General features: G+C 37.3%; 1 protein-coding gene across 3 annotated transcripts in view; it reads right to left on the bottom strand.

Annotated features, from left to right (window-relative positions):
• Nucleotides 1-23914, bottom strand: part of HMG20A (high mobility group 20A) — a 64899-nt gene that overhangs the window by 34637 nt on the left and 6348 nt on the right. Inside the window, exon 2 of one of the 3 annotated variants that reach the window (XM_047795333.1) lies at nucleotides 3069-3294. The exons of the other annotated variants lie outside the window; for them this stretch is intronic. The gene's annotated coding sequence lies outside the window, so the exon portion shown is untranslated. The remainder of the gene's footprint in view (nucleotides 1-3068; nucleotides 3295-23914) is intronic. 3 annotated transcript variants of the gene reach the window in all.

The raw sequence follows: 23914 nt of genomic DNA, 5'->3' as shown, positions 1-23914 counted from the left end.
GGGGAGATAATTAGAGTTTACATCTTGGGGCTGTTTCAGTACCTAAGAGCACGGAGGTATGCGTTTGGTTGGGTGCTGGATGGAGCAGGCAGAAAATGTGGCTAATTCCTAGCATTTAGAGCGCAGGCTCCTATGACTACTGTTAGCATAAAAAAATGTAGTAGGCTAGTCTAGGAGCTAAATAATAGAGAAACTGATTCATTCACGTAACAAGTATTTACTGAGGCATTTTATATGTTCTGGGGATACAGCAGAAATCAAAACAGGCAAAAGTCCCCATCCTCATAGAGCTCAATGTAATGGGACACAGACAAAAATCAAGATAAAATAAGTAAAATGAATAATGTTACACTGTGATAAGTACAAAGAAAAAAAAAAAGAGAGAGCAAAGAAAGAGGCCAGGAAAAGTTCAAGGGAAGAGGGTGTCTGGAATTTTAAACAGAGGCCAGGAAAGGCTTCACTGAGGTAACTTTAGGGGAGAGACCTGAAGGAGATGAAGGAGAAAGCTGTGTGAGGACAAACTGGTCCAGGTGGGTGTGGGGTGGGGGGACAACTAATGCAAAGTACACTTGGTATGACTGAGGGAGGCAGCCAGTTGCCATCAGGCTGGATTGAACTAGGGGCAAAGACAGTAGGCTGACTGTAGTAGGGGACCAGACCATATAAGGCTTGAGAGTCACAGTAAAGAGTGGCTTTACTTTGCAGTGAGACACCACTAGAAAGTTCTGAGTAGATAAGGCACGAAATCAACTATTTTTATAGGATCATTCTGGCTGTGGTTTTGAGGAAAGAATGAAGAGTGGAGAGGGTCAAGGGCAAGAAGAAGGAGACCACTTAGGAATCTACTGCAGTAATCCATCTGAAAGATGATGAGGGACTGATTACAGTGGTACTAATGGAGATGATGAGTGGTCAGATGGCTTGATACATTTTGAAGGTAGAGCCAATTTCTCAGTTCAAAATAACTGGAAAAATAAAAAACAAAACCCAGGAATAGAATCTACCTGTGACCTGCATATATTTTAACTGTAGTCTTATAACCTGTTTAGTCATAAAGGGTAGGCTATACTGACAATATATTACTTGCAACGTCTTTGAAGTTAAATCTAGTGGTTTTGAGGGGCCATAAAGGCAATAATCCAGCCTCCTTTTAAGGCATTTGCTCAGAGAATTTATATTTCAACAACCAACATTTGTTGAGCTCTTTTACTGTGCGACTAAGATTGTGCTTGGTGTCAAGTGGTGTGTAGCTGTACTTCACAGAATTTTATAGACTGTTATTCTCCTTGGTCTAGAGACACTGCTCTTAGACAACAGTGAGAAGAGGGAAGAGGCCAGGGTTAAAACAATCATAAATCTTCTATTGTTGTTTATGATTTTTTTCAAGTAAGAGTTTTGCAAACTTTTGAGATAGGCATTTTCTAAAAAATATAGATGTACCAGATCAAAAGAAACTGGGCACAGTTTACATTTCTTTCTGGATAGTCTGATCCCTGTACATGCATTTTTTTTTTTTTTTTTCCTCAGTCAATGGAACCTTGATGGAGATTTGTTACCATTAGAACACAAAATGTGTTCTGGGAAAAAAAACAACCCCAAACATCTAGAAATAGTGTTTTATATCAGGTTAAAGCACAGTGATAACACAGAGAAAATAAAAAACATTTTCCTCTGCCAAAGCAAGTTTGTCATTTTACAAGTAGGGTGTTGCCTTTTGAGGTCATAGTCCACATATTTGGCTTTTTCATGGTGCCTGTTGGTATCCAAGTTGCCCTTCCTGCACAGCCTACTCAAGCACTGCTTTTATTATTAGTAAACAAAGAGATAACTGCAGAAGTAAAAAACTTCTGCACCAGTGCCAGAACTTAAAGTAATCTAATAAAACTTGGCATTACTTCCTTGGTATGGGTACTTCCCCAAAAAATTTCCTGGGACACTGGGGTACTATGAAATAGTAAAGTTAGGCGTGTATGAGGCAGAGGTGGAGGGTTGAGAGAGGAGGTAGGTGGGAGAAGGGAAGGCCAAGACAGTTAATATTCCACCTAGGAGGCCATATGATATTTGAAAAGGTATTTTCAATAATATTCAATGTTATAATCTTATTTTATATTTAGAAAACAGAAGTAATTAATTGTACAAAATACAGAGAGTTAAGGTTCTTGTTTGGTAAAGATACATGTGTATATTTTTTCACTCACTTCTTGGTGATTCTCACAAAGGCTATATCAGAATAGAGGAATTTTGGAGTTCCCTTTGTGGCTCAGTGGTTTACGAACCCGACTAGGATCCATGAGCATGCAGGTTTGATCCCTGGCCTCGCTCAGTGGGTTAAGGATCCAGCATTGCCATGAGCTGTGGTGTAGGTCACAGATGAGGCTTGGATCCTGCGTTGCTATGGCTCTGGTGTAGGCAGCTCTAATTCAACCCCTAGTCCTGGGAACCTCCATATGCCTCAGGTTAGGCCCTAAAAAGCAAAAAAACAAAAAAAAAGAATAGAGGATTTTTGTGTTTACCAAGAGGGAAATGAGGCATTCCTCTTGTGGCTCAGCAAGTTAGGAACCCAACACAGTATCTGTGAGGATATGGGTTCGATCCCTGGCCTCGCTCAGTGAGTTAAGGATCCAGCGTTACAACAAGCTGTGGCTCAGATCCTGCATTGCTGTAGCTGTGGTGTAGGCTTTTAAAAAAAAAAAAGGGAAATGAGTTTTAAAAAAGCTGAAAAAGCAATGCTTTTCACAGTTTATTATATGTTCACTGTGTTAGGCATCAAAGACATAGAAGTAAATAAGATTAACAAGAAATTTTGTCCTTTTACAGTTCATAATCTAGTGGGGCGAAGAAGGGCAAACCAGTGGGAAAAAATGCAAGGGCTGTAGTAGCTCATGTGTGTAAAGCTATTTATTTAATATAAGAAAAACAGGGAAGCAACACAGATGAATAGATGGGGCGACCAACTAAGGTAACTTCTTAGTAGTGTGATAAGTTCACAGAGCATTCAAGATCTGAAGGAAACAGAAAATACCAACTGAGGAAAACCTGAGAGGGAACACTTAGCTCAGGGTACTTACATGTTTGGAATCCAGATTCATATCAAGGAGGCAGACAGGATTCCTTTCTACCTCCAAAACAAAATGATTCAAGTCTGGAGTCTGAGGAAGTCTATATATGAGAAAGAGGACCCAAACAAAAACTTCCTAGTTAACAGTTCTAGGGCAAGGGTCCTTACAAGGTTCCTCTATTTTCCTACGTTTGACACTGCTTTCTTCAGCTCAAACTTGCAGCTGTGAAGCAACACTGCAAAGAAGAGATGGAAAGAATGTTCTTTTCTGTTACAGTCAATAATTCCCAAATCTTTTACCCTTTCAAAGCTGATGAATACTAAAAAGTAAATGATGATGTTTTAAGGAAAGTCAGAGATCACTTATAAAAGCTATAGTGTAATAAAAGGAAATAGATCCCATCAAAGTGTTCTTCATTTTAATCAACTTCATTTTAATCAATCAATTAATTTGATACAAATTAAGTTCTCTTTCTACAAAGAATTCCTAAAAGAAAAACAGAACTCTAGGTAGTGGGGACGTTTTCTTCAGCCAAAAGTTGAAGACAACAACAAACCAAACCAAAAAAACCCTTTAGCTGCAGGGAGGCAAAACCATCAATAGTCTTTACCACTTTGAACAATAAAATGAAATTCACAGTTTTCCTCACAAAACAAATTGGCACAGTTGCAGTTTAACAGAACAGTTTAAATGGAAAGAAAATTTAAAACTTAGACTTTGCTATATTTTGCTTTTGAAATTCACAATTTTCCTTACAAAACAAATAGGTACAGTTTCAGTTTAACATCAAAGTTCAAATGAAAGAAACCCAGAATTCTTTTACTATATTTTGCTTTTGAAATTCACACTTTTCCCTACAAAACAAATAGGTACAGTTGAGTTTAACAGAACAGTTTAAATGAGAGAAACTCAAAATTATTCTGCTATATTTGCTTTCGAATCCAAAAGCTGATAATGCTTATGACTTCAGAAAGTTAAAAAAAATAGCCGCACAGTTCAAACTTGACACATTTAAAACTCTAGAAGACCAGTTTCCCAGGAACATTTTTCCTTTACATACCCTTCCCAATATGATAAGGCTTCATCCTTCCTGTACACAGAGCCTCTAGGCTGTCACCCTACAGAGGAATCCAGATCAAGTGCTTAGATGTTATCTTAGCAGTTTACAAGCTACTGATTTTGTTTCCAGGTGAAACAAAAACAAGTTTAAAACTGTATCAGCAGTAACTAACTGAGGAGTGACTAGACTAATTAAATCACCTCAAGATGATTGGTGTTGAGTGTATTTACTAAAATCTGACAAAATTTGTATTTCCAGAGTTGCCTATTGCTGTTCAAAAGCCTACTTAATCCAGTAAGTCACAGCAACATCCCAGGGAATAGGAATTTGCTGAAGGATTTGTTTTGCTCTTCTTTCCACATTAAATGCACCCACTTGGCTGTGGTTAGCAAGTACTTCTGCAGAGAACAGAAACCCACTATAGTACCAAGTAGAGGCATTATGTGACTGTTTTCCATACCTTCATATGTTAAATGGTGCTAATAATACCTTCTCTATTTAACTCAAAAAGATATTGTGAGGATCAAATAACTATTTCTTTATGTGCTCTGCAAAAATAAAAGAATGTGATAACTATTTTTGCTAATTATGTTACAAAAGTTTTCAATGAAATATTTATGCTAAAGAATATTATGCGGATTATAGTTATATCAAAAGAACAGACACATAAGAAAAAAGATTGGAAGGAAACAACCAAAATGCTCAAAGTAATAATGTTAGGATGGTGAAATGATGAGTTATTACTTTCCAGTCTTTGTTCTCACTCCCAAAGTTCAGTAATATTGTTGTGTCACTTTAAAGAAAGGGGAAAGTACTATTAAAATATCACAGACTTTTTAAAATTAAATTTTAATTTCACACACAATACACTTTCTTTTTAAATTTTTTGACTACATATTAGAGTTAACATTCCCTTTGATGACTCTTCCCACTCTCCTCTCCATAAAATGTACTAGCTTATTGCTGAAAGGAGTCTTAGAAATAATTTCCAGTGATATATTCATTCTCTCTCCCTCTCAAATCAGAATTAGCCCTTCAGGGCAGAGAAGAGTAAACATGTCTAGCAGGAAGAGTATGAAAGCAGTTTATAAACTTAGCATTTTATATTAAAAATTTCATTTAAATTCTGCATTCAATTTTATAAAACAGTGTTTATTTTAATGCTAAAATGAATGTCTGAAACTATAGGAGACTAGGAGAAAGAATCATGTACTCTCACAGCAGTAATGTCTTTTCCTATGAGTCCATTACCACATAGCAAAAGTTAGGTTCATCTTCCTGATGTCTTTCCTACTTGACAACTTTTGATACTGAGAGAAAAAGAAGTGCTGTGACTTCCTACTTCTTTATAGCAATAGAATGAGTAATTCCTATTATTGCCTAGAACTGTATGGTTAACTCAATTTATATCCTGTTAACCTTCCAGATAAAATTACATGACAGTACACTGCAATTATCATACAAAAATGGCATTTACTTCGGGGGAAAACAGACCAGGACCACAAACTTATTATGCCTTTGCATTTCCTTAAGAGGTTTAATTCTGAAAATAACAATACATCTGAGGTTGATAAATGTACATTCTCATGTCACTGTTAGGAAAAGTAACAAGCTTTTGAGGAGTAAGCTGTCATTTTACTTCTTCCCAGTATATCTGGAAACATACCTCAAATATATTTGATCCATCTCTAACAACACTGTTATCCCCTTTTCTTCAGAAATTTGACTCCAAATCTGGCTTGCATGAAAAACCTCATCACTACAGGGTTTTTCCAGAGAAGCATCTTTCTAAGGAGGCATTTATTCTTTTTTTTTTTTTTTTTTGTCTTTTGACTTTTTAGGGCCGCACCTACAGCATATGAAGGTTCCCAGGCTAGGGGTCTAATCGGAGCTGTTGCTGCCGGCCTACGCCAGAGCCACAGCAACACCAGATCCGAGTCTTCGACCTACACCACAGCTCACAGCAACACTGGATCCTTAACCTACTGAGCAAGGCCAGGGATCGAACCTGTAACCTCATGGTTCCTAGTTGGATTCGTTTCCTCTGCGCCACAACGGGAACTCCAGAAGGCATTTATTCTTATTACAGAGTCTCTCCAAATATCTAATTTGACTCTTGGTGTTTAGTAACATTAGGATATTTAAAAGACAAAATTGGTAACTTAAAATCAAGATGTATCCATGTGAGCTATGGGGATGGATGCACAATTACAGTTTTCTACAACCCAATTCACTCACATTTGGAGGAAAGAAGAACCAAAGCACCTCAAAAAATTTTGTTTTCTTTGTAGGCCCACACCCGCAGCATATGGAGGTTCTCAGGCTGGAGGTCGAATCAGAGCTGCAGCTGCCGGCCTACACCACAGCCACAGAAACGTAGTATCCGAGCCACATCTGCGACCTGCACCACAGCTCACTGCAACACCAGATCCTTAACCCACTGATCAGGGCCAGGGATGGGAACCTGCATGCTCACGGTTACTAGTTGGATTAGTTTCCACTGCGCCACAATGGGAACACCTCGAATTTTTGATAAAGGGTTACATGCTATAGAAGTGTGATTCTGAGTTCAGGCTATGCCACCAACTAGCTGTGTCTTCTGGGATCACTAAACTATTCTGGCCCATTTCTTCATCTGTTAATGAAGAACAAGATCAATCTAAATTTGTTTACATGTTGGACCATGAAAGAACACCATGAAACAGTACCTTTAAATGGTATGAATTAGAAGCAATTTTATGAACTAGTAAAAAATAGAAATACATTAAAAATTAAATATAAACTGTTAATCACAAACATACATGTACATACACAAAGTTCTCTAAACACAACATGCATTTCTGAATTCTTCTGCTTGTATTTATTTGCTATCTGAGACGGATTCATGGTTAATAATGAAGGCTCTGAAATCAGACTACTTGAGTTCAAATCCCATCTTTTATTTCTTTGTTTTAGAACTTCCACAAGTCATTTAATATTTCTGAACCTAAGTTTTCTTATCTGTAAATGAGGATAGTAACAGTAGCTACTATAGGAATGAATTACTTGAAGAATCAATCCATGTAAAGCAGGTAGTATGGTGTCTATCACATAGTAAGAACCTAATAACAATGACAGCAGTAACAGTAGCAAACATATATAGAGTGTTTACTAAGTATCAGACACTGTTCTAAGAGTTTACATGTATTACACCATTTAATCCTCACACCACCACATGAGATAGATACTATCATTAGTCTCTTTTATAGTGAACAAACTGCCATAGAGAGGTTAAGTAACTTGCCCAAGTTTACTGTGATACTCATAATTGTGGCTATTTATAAATTTTTTTTTTTGTCTTTTTACCATTTCTTGGGCCACTCCCGCGGCATATGAAGGTTCCCAGACTAGGGGTTGAATCCGAGCTGTAGCCGCTGGCCTACGCCACAGCCACAGCAACGTGGGATCTGAGCCATGTCTGCAGCCTACACCACAGCTCACAGCAATGCCAGATCCTTAACTCACTGGAGCGAGGCCAGGGATCGAACCTGCAACCTCATAGTTCCTAGTTGGATTCGTTAACCACTGAGCCATGTCGGGAACTCCCTTTATAAATATTTTTCATTCTCCTTTCAGGAACATGGTAAGATTACACTTCCTCACAACATCTGAATTAGGCAACATTGATGGAACTCATAGGGTCAACTCATAAGGTCAACTTCTGGGCAGAAAGTTTGAGTCCAAAAGCAATTTCTGTGTTCTCCTCCATTACAGTGATCATGAAAGTATATATATTTATTTTTAAAAATTTTTTGCTTTTAGGGCCACACCCATGGCATATGGAAGTTCCCAGGCTAGGGGTTGAATCAGAAGAGCTGCACCTGTCAGCCTATGCCACAGCCACAGCAACGTGGGATCCCAGCTGTGTCTTTGACCTACACCACACCTCATGTCAACACCAGATCCTTAACCCACTGAAGGAGGCCAAGGATTGAACCTCCATCCTCATGGAGGCTGGTTGCATTTGTAACCCGCTGAGCCACAACAGGAACTCCTCAAAGTATAAATTTTAATGGCGTTTACATCAGCCTGCTGCTTAGGTGAACAAAAATAGCATAGCCCCCTGTTGATCTACTTTGGACAAGTAGTATGAGGGTAAACAAAAGCCACTGAGGTTTTTGCAGTGGTTTTGTTACAATGGCAATAAACAAGTCTATCCTGACAGTAAATTTCAGATTTAGTATCATCCTGATTATTTACCTATTCACAGCTAATGTTGAATTCCCAGTTAATGCTTAAGAATTAAATTACAGGGGAGTTCCCATTGTGGTACAGTGGAAATGAATCGGACTAATATCCATGAGGATACAGGTTCGATCCCTGGCCTCGTCCAGTGAATTGGGGATCTGGCATTGCTGTGAGTATGGTGCAGGTTGCAGATGCAGCTTGGATCCCGCATTGCTGTGGCTCTGGCGTAGGTTGGCAGCTATAGCTCTGATTTGACCCCTTGGCCTGGGAGCTTACATATGCCACGGGTGTGGCCCTAAAAAGCAAAAAAAAAAAAAAAGAATTAAATTATGGGAGAAAATAGTACATTTCTATGCATTTATTTCTTTTTTTGGTGTATGAGTGAATGGAAGTTTACCATGATCTGATTTAGCATTACAATTCAATTACTGGTCTAAATGTCTTCATGACCTTGGGTTAGGCAAAGACTTCTAGAAGAGGAAACAGAAAGCACTAACTACAAGAAAAAAATGATAAAATGAAGTTAACTAAAATTAAGAATGTCTGTTCACCAAAAGCCCATGTTAAGAGAGTGAAAAAGTAAGCCAGAGACTGGGAAATTTTATTTATTTATTGCTTTTTAGGGCCGCACACATGGCATATGTAAGTTCCCAGGCTAGGGATTGAATCGGAGTTGAAGCCGCTGGCCTATGCCACAGCCACAGCAACATAGGATCTGAGCTGTGTCTACGACCTACACCACAGCTCACAGCAACACCGGATCCTTAACCCACTGAGCGAGGCCAGGGATCGAACCCGCAACCTCATGGTTCCTAGTTGGATTTGTTTCCACTGCGCCAAGACAGGAACTCCAGTAAATTATATTTATAATACATAAATCCCTTAAAGACTCATTTTCAGAATATATAAGGAACTCAAATCAGAGAGATAAAGATAAATGACCCAACTTTTTAAAAAGGCTAAAATACATAAGCATTTCCTAAAAGAGACTATCCAAATAATCAATAACCATAGAAAAAGATATACCACAACATATTCAACAGCTAAAATAAAAAAGACTAACAATACATAGTGTCAGGGACAAGTAGGACCTGAAATTCTCACATGTTGCTAGTGGTAATTTGTTTATTTTTTAAAATGATTTTTATTTTTTCCATTATACTTGATTTAGTGTTCTGTCAGTTTTCTACTGTACAGCAAAGTGACCCAGTCACACATACATATATACATTCTTTTCCTCATAATATCCTCCATCATGCTGCATCATAAGTGACTAGATATAGTTCCCAGTGCTATACAGCAGGAGCTAGTGGTAATTTAAATGTGCACATTTTGGAAAATTGCTTGGCAATAACTGCTAAAATAAACCTATCCTATGAACCAGCAATCCATTCCTAGTAACATGTCCTAGAGATATGAGTGCAGATGCCCAAAGATGTGTAAAGATTGTTCACAGCACCAGCATTAATAACAGTCTCAAAGTGGAACCAATCTACATGTCCATCAGCAGTGGGCTTCATTATGATATATTCCCACAACAACATCAGTGGAATACAAGACTGAACTACTGTTATATGTAGCATGGATGAACCTCACAGGCATAATGATGAGCGAAGAAGCTAGGCCCACAAAAGTAAATATTTTGTGAATCCCTTTATGTGATATTTAGGTACAGGTAAAACTGTTCTTTGGTGGCAGAAATCAAATAGTAGTTATCAATGATAGGGGGAGAGAAGATACTGACTGGAAAGCCTCCTGAAGGTGCTGGAAATATTAACAGGTGCATATATACATAAACATTCATGGACTTGTACATTTAAGATCTGTGCACTTTACCATACATACCATAATTTTAAAAAAAGAAACACTGATCAGTGGTTTAGCTAAGAATTCAAGGACTGGAAGATCTCACAAAGGTCACTGGAATCCAACTACACATCCAAGGCTCAGCTCCCAACCTGAATCTCTCTTGAAAATGTCTACTCCCATTTCTAAATTAACTCTGGCCATTAGAAGGTTTTTCTTTATAATGAACTCCAAACCTGTGCCCATGGAGCTTCCATCCTTAGATTTTTCTTCCTATTCTTTTGGGGACATATAGAATGAGTATTCTTCCCTTTCTAAATCATCTCTCTTCAGTTATCTCAAGGCTTATCTGATGACAGCTGAGATTCCTTTCAGCTCTAAAAATTCTAGGATTTCTGTATTTTTATTGGTCCATATTTCTTTCATTTACCTCTTTCCCCACACCTCTGTTGAACTTTACTCTTTCAACCAAAGTACTCTAAAGTTATGTTTCAACCTGAGTAGATGACCAGCTTGTAGATTTTTACTCAAAATATCAATGTTAAATGTACGTCAATATGTACAGTATATAGCTGGCGACATCTGTGTGCTCATGAGAGCAGGAAGGGATATCTCTCAATGCTTAACACAGTGGAATACCAGTTCCTCATGAAAGATACTTAGCTCACTTGGATTTAGAGAATGTTTACCACTCGGTGTTTAGACAGAAGATGAGAAGTGTATTTCTTAGACAAAAAATAAGTCAAGGCGGTAGTGATTATTTTGACCTGTACATTGGGAATAAAGATGAATGTATGGACAGCACTGGTTATGCCTAAAGCAATGAATCATATTGGACTTGATGAAGGAACATTAAAGCACTTCCTTAACTTCAAAGAGCCAACTAAACAAATAATTCATGGGGTTGTATATTTCAAGGCATTTAACAGCCTCTACAGAGTCAAACTTTAGGAGCTAAATGTAAAACTAGAATAAGAGTTTTCTCATACTCAAGATGATGTATGTTTTAGTAGTATTCATAATATTCAGGCCTTCTATTTAAAAAGTCAACACGAACACTTTGCTGATACAATTATTTCATACCTATGATTGCCCTTTTGTTACTACAACATCATATTTTTACCGTTTTGCCCTTTATTACACAGAATAGAACAGTAATCAACAGACTCAAGATTATCTACAGATTGGAGTTCCCGTTGTGGTGCAGCAGAAACAAATTCGACTAGGAATCATGAGGTTGCGGGTTCGATCCTTGGCCTCACTCAGTAGGTTAAGGATCTGGCGTTGCCATGAGCTGAGGCAAAGGGTACAGATGCTGCTTGGGTCCCATGTTGCTGTAGCTGTGGTGAAGGCCAGCAGCTATGGCTCCGATTCGATCCCCCAGCCTGGGAACCTTCATATGCTGTGGGTGCAGCCCTAAAAAGCAAAAAAAAAAAAAAAAAATCTACAGATAAATTATCTGCAACCTGAATTATGCAAAATAAATGTATTTATTTAATGACTCTGGGGGAATTTTGAGGCAGAATATAAGGAAACAATGAGAAGGAGAACTTTCTAATAGTAATGCTTTGCTATAATCTGATGGAGAAATTCCTGCATGGTCGTGCTCTCCAAGAGAAAAGGTGCTATGAAGTTGGTTTTATGGAGTTGGTATAGAAACACGGATGGATTAAATGCCTGAAGAGAGTGTAGGTCATCTATTAGGCTGAACCAGGGAAATCTCATCTACAAATCAGCAATAATCATCAGCAATAATGAAGCGAAAGCTTATCCTGCACACTTCTAAATGATGCATTGATTTACAAAGAAAACCAAATGGAGGATATCTGACTTAGTTTGGCATTTGACATCAGACTATAGAACTTTCTTCAGCTCCTCTGGAGCTACTGGCCCTCTAACATTTGGCACTTACACCCTATTATCAGGAATCATATCACTGTATGCTGTAATTTTTTAATGTTAAGTATCTGTCTTCTCCATGACACCACGCTCTGGATATCCTTTTAGCCTCTTTAAGTATTTTGGTTCTCTTACCACTGTTTTGACCTCTTTTTAACAACGACTTTTTTCTCCCCTTCGGCTATAAATATACTCTATGCCTAAAAAAGAAACAAAACTCAAAATAAAACCCTCCATTAAATTCTATCTTCCTTTCTAAGCAACTGTCCATTCATTCCTTTTCTTTATAACCAAACTACCTCAAAGACTAGTCACTGCTGCTACCCACTCAATCTGAAACACATAGTAATCTGGTTTCTATCCTTAACTCACTCTACTGACTATTCTCAGACACCAGTAATCTCTACATTAATTTCAGTGCACACTTTTTTTTTTTTGGCTTTTTGGCTTTTCTGGGGCCGCTCCTGCATCATATGGAGGTTCCCAGGCTAGGGGTCAAATCGGAGCTGTAGCCACTGGCCTACACCAGAGCCACAGCAGCGTGGTATCAGAGCCGCGTCTGCAACCTACACCACAGTTTACAGCAACACCAGATCCTTAACCCACTGAGTGAGGCCAGGGATAGAACCCGCAACCTCATGGTTCCTAGTCGGATTCATCAACCACTGCGCCACGATGGGAACTCCTCAGTGAACACTTTTTAACCTTCAGCTTGCATTTGATGCTTAAATGACACTCCCTCTTCAAACTCTTCTTGCATTACTTCCTACTTACCATGTTCTTGTTTTTTTCTCCCATCTCTTTAGCCATTTCTTCAGATTATGGCCCTCTTCTCTCTATATATATGTTTCCCTAGTGATCTCTCTCAGCCTCAATGTTTTAACAACCCACTTGATACTGATGACATCTAAAACCAACTCTCAAATTTCAGGCCTCTATCTCAAATGGCAAAGATTATCTTCTTTGATGTGCCAGAAGCAATTCACACTTTACACATATAAAACTGAATCAAGGAGTTCCCGTTGTAGCTCAGCGGTAACAAACCCGGCTAGTATCCTTAAGGACGCAGGTTAGATCCCTGGCCTTGCAGGGGGTTAAGGATTTGGCATTGCTGCAAGCTGTGGTGTAGATCACAGATGTGGCTCAGATCTGGTGTTGCTGTAGCTGTGGTGTAGGTGTGCAGCTGCAGTTCCGATTTAACCCCTAGCCTGGGAACTTCCATGTGCCGTGGGCGTGATCCTAAAAAGACAAATCAATCAATGAATCAAAATGAATCCACGGCCTTTTCCTCAAAGTCTGCTCCATTTCCCATGATCATTCTAGGTCAGTTCAGGGAAGTTTACTCTGTCCCTCAGGCTAAAAGCCTGGGAGTCCTTTTCAGCATTTCCTCTGCCCTCACCTCATTCAATCCCTTACCAAACCTAGTAGATTCTCCTCTTCTGTGTTCCTGTCTCAGTTAAAGCCTTTATTTTTTCTTGGCCTGAGTACTCCAGCAGCCTCCTGCCTGTGCTTCCTGCCTCCAATCTGTTTCTACACAGCTGCCACTGATCATTCTAAAATACAAATCTAATTATGCATATCACTCCTTGTTTAAAATCATTCAAGAGGCTACCTGCTATCTTCAGGTGATTTTTACTCTTTTTAAAATTCTGTTTGAAAGTATAAATTTATGCTTGCTTTGAATGTTTAAAGTTTGAATGTCTTCCAGTAAGGACATGTTATTTTATTGTTAGAATAAACAATAAAACCTGGCCTGGTAGTGAATGACCACCTTTAAACCAGTTCTGGGATTAGGAAAAGGAATCTTGACGTGTTTAAATGAACTGGAACAAAAAAATTTAACAGAAAACAATACATTAAAAAAACTAAATCTCTCTACACTGAATTCACATCTTTGGTACCCTTTATTTGTTCTCGCATGAAACAGCTTACAAATTTACCCCTTCAGGGAATAAGTTTCAGCTGACTTGCTAATGAGATTATTATACATAGATAATAAATGCTGGTGAAAAAAATGCAGTGCTGACCTTCTCTTTAAGTAAATAAAAGAACAACAACTATAGGCATACCTTGTTTTATTGCACTTTGCTTTATTGTGATTTGCAGATACTTTTTTTTTTTAACACAAATTGATGGTTTGTGGCAGTCTTGAGTCAATCAAGTCTATCAGCGCCATTTTTTTCCAACAGCATTTGCTCACTTCATGTCTCTGTATCACATTTTGGTAATTCTTGCAATATTTCAATTTTTTCATTATTATTATATTTGTTATGGCCGTCTGTGATCAGTGATCTTTGATGTTACTACTGCGAAAAGATTATAACTTTCTGAAGGCTCAGACGGTGGTTGGCATTTTTTAGCAATGAAGTATTTTCTAATTAAAGTATGTATTATTTTTTAGACATAATGCTATTGCATTAATAGTCTACAGTATAGTATAAAATGACTTTTATATGCACTGGGAATCCAAAACATTTGTATGCCTTGTTTTGTCACAATAATCACATTATTGCAGTGGTCTAGAACTGAACCCACTATCTCTGAGGTATGCCTGTGTATCAGATAGCTTATGTCCAGAAAATAAACACAGTTTTTAAGAAAAGAGATAAGATAATGAGTATTATAAGATTTAATGCTCATATACATAACTACTTATGATGGAGCTTACCATTAGTTTTTGAACTAGGAAGATTATTTTCCACAGTATCATTTAAATACATGCTTTAGGTCTTGCAATTAATAGGTTATCAGAGTAATTTCTAGTCTTTCCCATAACCTGTTTAATTATGGTATCTGTGTTCTTTCCTGCAATATGTTTCTGTTGCAATCAACTTCAAAATCTCTGGAGAGCAAATGCTATTCAGTATTATTATCCATGCATTACCAAGTAAGGTAGGAGAAGCTGTTAAACCAACTGAGATCCCATAATGCCAGTTAAATTTCAATCTTCTTTCTAGGCTCCCAACACATGTCAGCACTATTGTAGTAAAGTAGGTTATAAGTTTTGGGTGATGTGACTTGCTTGAAAGACAAAGAGGACAGAGTGTAGAACAGACTATTACAGGTCACAGCAAAGTAAGTTCAGAGCTGTAGCTACAATTTACTTCTTATTATGCATATTTATTAAGTACTGAAGCAATAAACATGAAACCCAGCAAAGAGATAAACACACCGGGTTAAACACATGCTTTCCTGACCCTCTAAGAGGGCACAGTTTGATGTAAAGAACAATTTAATTAACAATTTAATACCTAAGAGAAAAAAGCTCTCAATCATTATACTGTATTCGCTGCTTTCTAAAACAGTTCATAACTGATGCACTATTGAACTTAAATCCACTTATTCTATTTGAAAAATAGTGCTCTGAATTTCAAATAATCCGAATAGGAACTCAAGATTCCTATTGGATTAACGGCTAATAATGTCCTTGATATACAAAACCAACTGCTATTTACCATTAGCTAGGCATTTTCTGTTTTTTTTAATAACTAGTATGCAATGATACCAATTCATCCTTAGTCTTCTACTTAACCCCCATAGAGCAGCAGCATTCTAAGGTAGGATGCAAATAGAGATCAATTCCAACCTGATGTTCCTGGATTATTTTATTACATGATAGACAATAAGCTACCAAAAACCCCCCAAAAAACCTGAGTTATAATTTCTGCGTGATAAGGTTTTACTTATTTAAGTAAATATTAAGTTCTTTTCAGAAAAGAATACAATGCTCCAGATGGTGATACAGGCATAGAAAGTAAAGATTGTAAACAGTATATCTGCTCTGCCCTTGACCAATGATAGTGGTGTTAAACAAGACTGCTAAATAAGTAAGAGACAATACATAATCAATAAAGGCTGACACCTAGAAAGGTATAGCAGACCCAAGTCTTTCTTGGTACAATAAATGAATCTATACACTATCCTAAGTATCAAGTATTGTTAGAGAAAGATTTTAATTAAATGAGAGGGAGAAGACATTGGCCAATTAGAATTTTGCAAGTAGTTTGTTTTCCTTGTAAATAAATGGCTGTCAATGTTTTTCTGGAAAAATAAAGCTGCTCTTTCCCTCTTCAAGAAATAAACATAAAAATACACTCCATCACATTTATTTAATATAATCTCTAAATTGGCAATTAGCTTCAGAAGAATTTTCACATATGGCAGAGTTCCCTGTATTTAAGTCTCCCCAACCCCTCTGTAAACCATAATGTACCATATTGGTATATTGCTGTAGTACTACAGCAAGAATTTCAGTATTCCTCATATTCTTTCACTAGCTTGAGTCAGTGATTTACATTCATAAACCCAAGAAAGAACCCGCAATAGCAACCAGAGGATTATGAAATTCAGAAACTTATTTAGTCATACCTGGCAGCAGATATTTACAAATTCTTATGTTTATAAATTCCCAATTTCATTGACCTGAGAATAGCTATGAATGTTTGCTAAGTATGCAAATATCAATAAGTAGATGAAGCTTTAAAGTTATTTCAGTAAGAATTAACAATTTTGCTCTCCAAAATTTATAAACACCTGCAGCTCAATACCAAAAAAAAAAAAAAACCCCCAAAATGGGCAGAAGATCTAAACAAACAATTCCTCAAGGAAGACATACAGATGGCCAAAAAACATGAAAAGATGTTCAATATTACTCATTATTAGAGAGATGCAAATCAAAACCACTATGAGGTACCACTTTGGCCAGAATGGCCATCATCAAAAAGCCTACAAACAATAAATGTGGGAGAGGGTGTGGAGAAAAGGGAACCCTATTACACAGTTGGTGGGAATGTAAATTGGTGTGACCACTGTGGAAATCAGTATGGAGATTCCTTATAAAACTAAAAATAGAATTACCATTTGATCTAGCAGTCTCACTCCTGGCATCTATCCAGAGAAAACCATGACTCGAAAAGATACATGTACCCCAATGTTCATTGCAGCACTCTATAGAATAGCCAAGACATAGAAACAACCTAAATATCCATCAACAGAGGAGCAGATAAAGAAGATGTGGTACATATACACAATGGAACATTATTCAGCCATTAAAAGGAAAGAAATAACAGCATTTGCAGCAACATGGATGGACCTAGAAATTATCATGCCAAGTGAAGTCAGTCAGACAGTGAGACACCAACATCAAATGCTATCACTTACATGTGGAATCTAAAAAAAGGACACAATGAACTTCTTTGTAGAACAGATACTGACTCACAGACTTTGAAAAACTCAGCTTTGAAAAACATTCTCAAGTCAATGAAATTTGGAAAACTCGTTTTCCAAATGAGACAGATTGAGGGGGGGGATGGGCTGGGTGTTTGGGATGGAAATGGTATCAAATTTGATTGTGATGATCGTTGTACAACTATAAGTGTAATAAAATTCACTGAGTAATAAAACAAATTAAAATTTTGCTAAAGGAAGAACAGTAGTAGTAATAATGATGATAATGATGTCAGAAACTTGGCCTTTTCTAAGCATCCAGAATTCTCATTTTTCTTGTTTCATTCCCCTTCCCCACCATGGCCCTGAACATACTATAACATGCATAAGAAACATGCAACATGTTTTTTTTTTTTTTTTCCAGTTTACTGGAGAATTCTAAGTTTGGGACCTAGACTTTAGAAATAAATAAGAATACCTCATTTACTATATACATTAAGAAATATAAGTCCCCCAAACATTTCCTTTTTAAAAAATTGATTTGATTTACAATGTATCATGTTTAGAGTTCCTGTTGTGGCTCAGTGGAGACAAACCCGACTAGTATCCATGAGGATGTGGGTTTGATTCCTGGCCTTGCTCAGTGGGTTAAGGATCTGGTGTTGCTGTGAGCTGTGGTGTAGGTAGCAGACAGGGCTGGTATATGGCCTTGTTGTGGGTGTGGCATAGGCCTGCAGCTGCAGCTCCAATTTGACCCCTGCCTGGGAACTTCTATATGCTACAGGTGCACCTCTCCCCCCCAAAAAAGAAAGAAACTTAAACAATATATATCATGTTAGTTTCAGGTGTAAAATACATTTTCTTTTGAAATGAAATTTATCTGGTCTAAAACTGGTAGTAACATTTTTTTCTTGGGTTTTGGGAAATCCTAGTGGCCTGAAAGCTGTTTCAAATGGTTCAATTCATACTTTTATTCCAAGCATCTCATTTTACTGACATTAGCTTAAAAACAATTAAGAATTTAATTAAAAGTTAGGGTCTAAGATGAAGAAAACTTAAAGTCTCAAAGAAAATGTAGAATACTTTGTTAATATCAAATCATAATAGTTCTATATATCTTATAAAACATATATGAAGACATTAGTATTGTGAAATGTGGTCATTTTTGCCTTGTGAGTAAAAGGTATGTCATATACTTACTGTGGTACCATTATGGCATATTTATATGACTAAAATAGCTAATAATCTTTACACAAACAATATTGTCAATCTCAGTAGTAAGCAATGTACTTACTTAGACCATCTTTCCTTTGTAGGGCCCTAATTTTTTTTTTTTTAATGGAGTTCTTGAAAAGAAGACAAGTTTCTTAGCCAAGACTGCCACTGAGAACACTTTACCTATAGTTTTCAAGAGCCCTAATCTAAGAAATGCGGGCAGGTGTATTCCTCTGTGAGGGCTTAAATAAAATCTGCCCACAACTGCCAGTTTAGCTTAGCACATAAAATAATGTATCACTGAGAGGATACGCTAATCATCAAAAACTGTCTCTAGGCATTACAATGACTACATGTTGCCTTTCTCAGAGAGTAATTTTGAAGAAATAAGATTAAACCAGAGGAAACACAAGCCCTCCTTGCTCCCAGGGTACACAGCACATCTATGAAAAGGTTCTTGACCTACATAGTTTACCTAAGGTGGCATGCTATCTTTTCTCATTCATCATATATTTATCAAACACATAATACGTACCAGGCACTTAGTTAAGACACCAGGACTACAACAGTGAACAAAGAGCGCCTGCTTTCATGCAAACTATGGTTTGAGGTGAAAGATTAAGCAAATATACCAATAAATACAGTTTTAAATTGCAAAAACTGCTATGAAGGAAACGAACAGAACACTGTAGAATAACAGTGGGAGATGTCACTTAGACAGGGGGCCTCTGTGAAGAAGTAACGTGAAAGCTGAATGTTAAGTAGGTACATCCCATGCTGAAGAACTAGCTTATTAGGGCTGGAGTGAGAAAGAACAAACTTTGTGGAGGAAGTGAAAGAAGGCTAGAGTGGGCTGGAGTAAAATCACCAGAAGAGGAGAGCAGCAAGGAGAGCTAAGTGGGGACTATATCCTGCAGAGATGTGGGGTTATGTTAAACATGTGGGTTTCCACCAAAGCATGAGAGCAAACCTTTTAGGAATTCCAGAAAGTGGCATGATATATTTATGCCCTTTTTCTCTTCTTTTTTGGCTGCCTCAAGGCACATGGAGGTCCTGGGCCAGGGACTGGATCCAAGTTGCAGTTGCAGCAACGCCACATCTGTAACCCATGGTGCCAGGCCAGGGATCAAACCCACATCCCAGTGCTGCAGCGATGTGGCCAATCCTGTTGCACCATGGCAGGAACTTTGATATTTATGCTTTTTAGTCATTCTAAATTCTGTGTAAAGAATGGATTGATGAACAAATAAATCCAGGAAGCTACTGCAACAGTCCACCACATCATGATGGTGATTTAGAATAGGGTATGGCAGTGAGGATGTAGCATATATGGTGGGTTCTGGTTATATTTAGCAGGTAGAATCAACAGAATTTTGTAGTGGTCTGGATAGCAGGTGAGTGTGCACGTGTATGTCTGTGGTAGAGGTCTCAAAAATAATCCCAAGACTTCTAATTGAGATATTAGTAGATATTTACGGAGATAAGAATTATAGTGATAAGACTGGAACTGTAGAACTAGGGAAAAGATCAAGACGTTAAGATCAAATATGTTCATTGTAAAATGCCTTTGAGATGAATATCAAGTTGCAAGCTAGATGCTGGAGCCTACAGCTCATAAGTCTGAGCAGGAGATAGGAATTTAGGAGCTTTCACCACATATGGTAGCTAGTACTTTAAGTCATGAATGTAAGAGATAACCTGGGGAGAGATGGTAGAATAAGAAAAGAGTTAGGATTGAGTCCTGAGGAACTCAACAATTAGAAGATGAACAGAGGAGTTTGCAACGTGTCTCAGAAGACATGAACAGGGGTAGTCAGAGAACCAAGAATGAGTGGTGTCAGAGTATTTCAGGAAAAAAGATAACCCCAAATGTTGTTGAGAGAATAAAATGAGAATATGAAAGATGTCTGCTTTCTGACACCATGGAATTTATTAGTGAAGAGCTTTTTTGATGTGGTGGGGTAGAAGCATTAACACCTATAGGCTTTGTGGGTGTGGTAATTCGAGCAAAATAAGGTAGCCTTTAAAGTCATGTGGAGAGTGGGGGGGAGGAGAAGGGAGGTTTAAGTAAACTTAAATGTTAGGAAACATTATACAAATTATAAATGTATAGCTTATGAAGAGTGTGACCTTTCACAAAGTGTATATACACTTGTGTCACCTGTAGCCCCATCAGGAAATAGAATATTACAAGCCAGAAATTCCCCACCTTGTGTCCCCTTGCATTCACTATCCCTGTAAGAGTAACCGGTGCGATTTCTAACACCATAAACTTGCTTTCCTGGTTTTTGAACTTTATTCATATTCTTTGTACTCATTTGCATCTGGCTTTTTTTGCTTAATATTCTTTGCTTAATATTATGCTTGATGACCATCCAAGAGGTATTCATTTACCCATTCTACTCTGATGGTCATTTAGGCTATTAAGAATACTACTACTATGAATACTCTTGTTCATTCTTGTCTTTTGGCAAATAGCTATGAACAGCTGGTTAGAGAGTATCTGTATGTTCCCCGTTAGAATATAGAGCCAAACTGATTTCCAAAGCGGTTGCAATGATTTACATGCCTACCAGTAGCACATGTTTCAGTTGTTCCACATCATTAATACTTAATATTGTCAGGTCTTTAAAAATTTTAGCCTTTCCTTCCCTTCTAGGATCTTGGCTCCTGAGTCCTGGTCAGCTAGGGATCCTTAAATGCCAATTTTTGTATACAGTTTTTTTGGGGTATACAATTTTTGTATACCCATGAGACTACTGTCTTCCTGCTTCTAGCAGAAATCCTCTGTTAAGTTTCATAAATTTCTGTCCTGCACTATGCATTAAGCAAATTCTTGAAGGGGAAAGGAGAAACAGAACATCAGCGTGCTTCTTTGAAGTTCTCTTGGCTCTATCTGGTCTAAGTTCTGGCTGCCTCAGTGGGTCTCTGATGCTTTCACTATTCTTTTCTTTTTTAAAAGCTGTCCTTTCTTGATGTTCTGAGCAGAGGCTTTGGGCTACAGCAACCTAGACCCTAGGACCTGGGAGTGGAAGTTAGAGCTTGGGTTCTCAATCCAACTCTGTTTATTAGCTGTGTGACTTTGGTAAATTATTTAACCTAAGTAATTAAACATTCTGAGTTTGTTTTCTTTTATGTAAAATGAAAATAACACCATTTCATCAATGTTGTGAGGATGTGAAAATTAAATATGTCTGTAAAATGTCTAGTAACAAAAACACTTTAATGAGGGCTTACTATGTGCCAGACACTTTATATGGATTTAATAACTTAAATGTATATATAGTTATTATCTTCCAGTTTCTTTTTAAAATCACAGACTCGGAGTTCCCATTGTGGTGCAGTGGAAACGAATCCGACTAGGAACCATGAGGTTGCAGGTTCGATCTCTGGCCTCGCTCAGTGGGTTAAGGATCTGGTGTTAACGTGAGCTGTGGTGTAGGTTGCAGACTCGGCTCGGATCCCGCATTGCTGTGGCTGTGGTGTAGGCTGGCAGCTGTAGCTCTGTTTGGACCCCTAGCCTGGGAACTTCCATATGCCGCAGAAGCGGCCCAAAGAAATAGCAAAAAAAAGACAAAAAAAAAATATATATAATATTGTTTTAATATTGTGTTTGACACCAGCACTTGCTCAGTGAATGTCAATTATTATGATAGAGAAAATACAAACGGCTCAGAAAGACTAATCATCAGACTTTCTGTTTTGTTTTCTTCTGATTTTCTCCTTTACATTATGGCATGAACGATCTTACAGCATCTTTCAAGTTATTTTAAAAGAAGCTATTGTGAAAAATGAATGTCTAATAGCCTACTGATGAATAGGTAATAATTTGCTTTACCATCATTCTGTTGGATATTCAGAAGCTTTCTATTTTTTAAGACATCATAGATATCAGTGCTATTAGCATTTTGTCCCTTTCACTAGTTTCCTTATTTGAAATATTTTCTCAGAATAAAATCATATCAGTGTAATTACTGGCTCAAGACTATGAATATTTTATTATTGCTGATAGAACAGTTATATTGTTCTCCCAAAGAGTTGTAGTATTTGTAAAGGCAATACAAATGAAAGGTTTATATTAAGTGAACAAGAATTAAACCTATGGAGTATAGGAATGAAGGAAATCTAGAGATGGGAAAGAGAAGGAAGATAAATTTTAAGGCTAAGAGAGAAAAAAGTGGAGCATCTAGATACTATTTCTTGTGAAGCAGGGGTATTAGTTTCACTTAAAGGAGTAGGGATATAAGAATGGAGTTGGGCTTTGTTGAAAATTACAAATGTTTGAATACAAATATACATACACATCATAATCTTTCAAGAATAATGTTTCTATGATGTACTAGGAAGCAGGAGGCCTATGATGTAGACCTATTGTGTCATTTAATTTGGTGTGTAATTTGGGACCTTAATTGCCTTATCTATATATTGGGGTATTTTACTTGACCAAAAGTTAGCATTAGAACATGGCATCTCATGTTTTAGATTGCTGATCTTAAATTTGTCTACTGAGCATACTATACTGAATAAAAATCAAAGACTCTCCATTTGCTAACATGTATTATGCTTTGAATATCTTATTAACTTTGTTATCATGTTAGACTTGAAGTTATTATTTTCTAAGTTACTTTGTGGGCCTCTCTCAGGGCCATTTCTTGTGCTCCTTATACCATCAGATGAATTCTCACTGTATGTACTCAAAGGCAGTTGCTTCCCTACTGCTGCCTTTTCCCTTCTGCTTTGATCCCATCATAGATTTTGGAGCACTATATAACTGCTCATCAGGGAGAACCAGTCTTGTAAATTTGGGCTTTAAAGAGAATGCTTCCTCTCTTTGTCTATGTGCAATATCCTTCCCAATTTAAAAAACAAAAACAAACAAACAAAAACTTCTCTGTCAACTGCTTCAGATGCTGAGGGATCATGGAATTTGAGAATGATGACCTGCCATATTCAAATTCTGACTCTATCACTTACTAGGTAAGTGATTTGGGGCAAGTGACCTAATCTCTCTAAGCCTCCATCTTTTCATTTGCAAAATGAAGTTAGTTAATACCTAAAACACCAAATTATAAGAATTAAGTTAGTTGAATGGGAATTGGAATTACAGCTAAATGTAGTTTGAATTTGCATATCATTTAGAAAGTCATGAGAGCACCACATTCAGTGAGCTGTTTCAAATTAGAGGCTGGTTTGATTCCTAGAGTCTTTAAAAATCCATACCCTTTAAGGAAGCTATTCCAGATGATGAAGCAAACATAAAGGTTTTGAACTCCTGCAGGCTTCAATAGATGTCAATTCCATAGTACCAAAACACTTTACCATGTTAGAAACAACAACCAAAACAGAAGAATAACTTTATGCCTATTCAATTAGCCAAAATTTTGCTGGTGAAATTGTGGTGAAAACAAGACACTTGTATATTGCTGGTAGCATCAAAAATTAGTATAATCTTTTAGGGAAATAATGTAGCTATTGTGTCAAG

The sequence above is a fragment of the Phacochoerus africanus genome, chromosome 9 (genome assembly GCF_016906955.1).
Source record: "Phacochoerus africanus isolate WHEZ1 chromosome 9, ROS_Pafr_v1, whole genome shotgun sequence".
Taxonomy (NCBI): Eukaryota; Metazoa; Chordata; class Mammalia; order Artiodactyla; family Suidae; genus Phacochoerus; species Phacochoerus africanus.
Note: the sequence above shows the minus strand (reverse complement) of the source record. Positions and strands in the feature narration are given on the sequence as shown.